Source organism: Carlito syrichta, unplaced genomic scaffold (genome assembly GCF_000164805.1).
Source record: "Carlito syrichta isolate Samal-C Ts95f unplaced genomic scaffold, Tarsius_syrichta-2.0.1 Scaffold305715, whole genome shotgun sequence".
NCBI classification, from domain to species: Eukaryota; Metazoa; Chordata; class Mammalia; order Primates; family Tarsiidae; genus Carlito; species Carlito syrichta.
In genome coordinates this window covers 108,213-112,374 of record NW_007249811.1, presented here as the reverse complement: position 1 = coordinate 112,374, position 4,162 = coordinate 108,213, and positions in this window count along the sequence as shown.

The window sequence follows — 4,162 nt, the reverse complement described above, 5'->3', positions numbered from 1 at the left end:
ATTAATAAGTGAGACTTAGGTATGTAGCTTTCTCCAGTCTTGCTACATGAATAAAGCTTGGAAGATCTTCAGGGTTCACCAGTCACGAAGAAACTATCTCAAATATCAGCTGCCTTACACAGAGCTCAGAGAACGGGCAAATAGCAGAAAATTGCAGGCTGAGGTTACTAGTGAGATCCTGAAAGGAAGGTATTCTGCATTGTTGACTGAAAGTGGAGCCATATGTGCAGAATGCCAGCTGATGTTTTGTGTGGGAATCTGGGCCTTCCTGGACCCTGTGCCTGCTTGAGGGTGATGCTGTTCATGTCTGCACAATTGTCCCTTGCTCTTCACTCCTTCTGGAAGACTCCTCCTTCTGCTCGCCATGCCTATAGCCACTTATGCTAGCAGCACTTGATGTCCCACTGTCTGTTCTTAGGTCCTTTAATTCTCTTCTTTGAGCGAACAGCTGTTTATATCTTTCATATTCCATTCATATATTTTTAATTTGAATGAGGTCTCACTGTTACCCAGGCTGGAGTGCAGTGGCATAATCATGGCTCACTGCGGCCTCTATGTCTTGGACTCAGGTGATCCTTCTACCTCAGTCTCCCGAGTAGCTGGGCTACAGGCACATACCACCATGCCCTGCTAATTTGTTTTATTTTTATAGGCATGAGGTTTTACTACTTTGCCTAAGAGGGTTTTGAACTCCTGGTCTTAAGCAATCCTCCCACCTCGGCCTCCCAAAGTACTGGGATTACATGCATAAGCCACTATGTCCCGCCTGATTCAGATATTTTTATAAAGAAATAAAATATTCCAGATGTAGCAGAGGCTCCGTTTTAGGCTGTCCCACATCCCATGTCCCTTTCTCCTTCTTCATACCCAGGGGTCCATTCAAAACGATTGTAATACTTTTACAGATCGACAAGGCAGCAGGGAAGCAGATCAAGGAAAAGTTTTTGTTCAATAGCACAAGGCTGAGGGACCTAGGTGACTATCACTAAACCACCACTAGTTAAGATAGAGCAGATTTATGAGCAGGAGTTTCCACCTTAGGCCTGTCATATTTTTTCACCTTTATGTTAGTTAATTGCAGAGTAACATAAATTAACTTTGGAACACAAGCAAAAATGGGAACTTTATTTATGAATTTCTTGGATTTCTTTACCTCAAGCCAAACAACTAAATTGCTACTTAGCATAAATTATTTATGGGCCCTGGCTCAATACCATCCAGCACCAGCCCCCGGAGGTATGGGAGATATAAAAGATTTAAAGCATCGCTGCGACAGTGTTCGGGCCGCCACGGAGCTGTGTTTCTTTCCAGAAGGGTCCACTTTATTTTGTTGTAAATAAATAGAGGCTGGATTTCCAGGGAGGGAAGTTAGCTTCCAGCAGGACGGTGGTGGTGTTTTGCATATGTTAATTACACAACCCTTTTATGACAGATAGACACAGTGTTTGCACAGCTATTTCTCAAAAGACCCATAGACCAAAATGGATCTTTTCATTTCCTGGCGCAGAGTAGTTTCTCTCATTTGATCACACTTCAAAATCTGAAGTTATCAAAGCCTGCCATCGCAACTAGTCAATAAAAAAAATAGCCCTAGCCATATAATTCTAGCAGGAACAAATGCACATCTTCTGAAATCTTTAAAATTCAAACTCAACAACGCCTCACTGACACCTGTGACAAATCCACTGTCACTTCCTAGGTTGTCTTTCCATAGCTCTAACCTCATCATGTCACCCTTTGCTCCAAAATACTCTTACATACCTTGTTTCTCAGACACAGTCTGTTTCTAAGACAAGGTCGTTGCCTTCTCTTTCTTTAGGTCAAGCATATTTCACTTGGCTCAAACAGTGCTTAAAATCAGAGTACTTTACATAAAAGTGTACATTTCTGGCTTTTTCTCCAACTTCCAAATTTGGAAGGCCTGGCAATCCTAGCCTGTCATTTCTACCAGGAGTTGTTGACATAAGCTGAGTTAGTTCCTGTGTCTTCTCTACTCTCCAGTTTGCTGCAGACCCTACTACTCGATAGTACACACCCAGTCATTGTCACCCAGTTAGAATACCTTCTAGTACACGAAGGCATTTCCATTTTTAACCTCTGACTCAAGCCATGCCTTGGCTGATAATTGGTAACTTTGATGTTTACCTTGGGTAGCATTACATATAACAAATTACTCAATGCAAAATAAAAGAAGATCTTGGCAAGCTATAACAAAAAGCTCAAAGGTATGACCATGACTTTTTAGAATGCAAGTATACAAATGTATTTCCACTTAAATTAAACACAGATTAGGCAGATTGACTTAGTCTGGGTGACAGAGTGAGACTCCAACTCAAAAAAAAAAAAAAAAAAAGAAAGAAAATCATGTTGTGTGTAACCACATTCTTCAAAAAACAGAACATGTCTCTATATAATTTATTTTTCTAAATACTTGCTATGATCTTTTGAGATACCACTTTGATTTATGTATTTGTTCAACCTAAAACCAGTCAGGATATGGGTTCTGTCAGACATTCCAAGCACAGGCAGGCCTTGGGACTCTTCTGCGTGATCTGCATTGTGCTCACCCTCACTGGACTTGGCTCTGCTAGTGTTCCCTTTATCCTCCCAAGCATTGTCATCTGGATTCTCTTCTGGGATCTTGAATTTGAGTCATTGTTCTCCTTAAACTTGTTCAGTGATTTCCTCCAAAATTGCAGATCAGAATCAGATGTTAAATGTCATCCACAAAGACTGTGACCAGATCAGTGAGGAAAGCTTACCTCTGTTTTCCTTCTCACCCTTCCATTGTAAAGGGAATTTGAAGCAGGGCAGAGAAGAATGATTGGAAACTTTGGAATCAGATAGGGCCACACTCCAAATTTTACACTGCCTGTATTAGAACTGCCTTAGTTTCAGTTTCCTTCTCTGCAAAATGGGGAAAATATAATTGTGAATGTGTATTTTAAAGACATTCAGTGAATTATTCCTGTGGATCAGTGTCATGTGCAGTAAATCCTCTTGCTCCATTCCCGTCTTAGATCTTGATTTTTGTTTGTTTGTTTGTTTGTTCTGGTCTTCATTTGCTGATGAAAAAAGACAGAAAGTTCTTTATCTTTTCATCTTTCTGCTGCTACTGTGGTGGATTGTATGTGCCTGAAAATGCTTTGACTTTGTTGTGTCTTAGCTCCACCCCAGAACCTGTTACATGCTAGGGAAAACAGAAACAGCTTCTACAGAGCTGGGTTGCAGCAAAGTCTGTGTTCAGGCCAGAGGAGAGATTGTCCTTCTCAGGAACACAGAGAGGAGCCCTTCCTGTGAGGGCTGGGAGAGCTGTTCTCCCATCTCCTTTATCTCTCACCCCGAGGAAAGGAGAATAAGACTCCACAGGAGTGATCATTCCAAAACTCCCTGTATTGCATATTTTAATAACCAAATTGTATGTGTGGATATTATAATAGATAATCTGAATGTTATACGCATCCTACATAAAGGGTTGCTTGTCTCTATCTCACATGCATTTAGAAAGCTCATTTTAATATTTAATGCTCCTAACAGTCATCTAAATCTCAAAAGGTAAAAGGAAAATACCATATAAAATATCCAGAGTCTAAAAAATGTTGCTAATAATCTAGAATTTGATTCTTTCTCCTCTCACATCCTAAATACCCCAACCTTCATTATCCTAACTTCTAGAAACAATAACCATAGCATAAGTCATTTCTTCCTTTATAGCTCTAGAAAGTTTTGGGAAGATACAAGAAATATCCACACTCTTACAGCCCAGTATTCATAAATAACTTTTAAAATTCTACCTTTTACGTTCTTTCCTTCAATTTGCATTGCTAATTTTAAAATTTCTAAATCTTAATGTATTGGGCAACACATAGCTTAGCCAGTCAATCTAGTGACTTCTGGGACTAGGGTATGTCAATTTGTGATGGCACCAGGGGGCTGCTATCTAGAGCAGCTGGTGTGCTGGGCAATTCTCTGGCAAACTTGCTAAATCCCCTGGGACAGCTCTAGGCCAGGCTGTTCACTTGAGTATTGAATGATTCCTCGGCAAAATGAATAGAAGCCTTTAGCAGAAATATGGATGCTCAGGTCATTTATTTTTTTATTTAAGATTTAAATGTCAGCCAATACTAGGATTTTTTTTTTCTGTTTTTATCATAATGTGTAT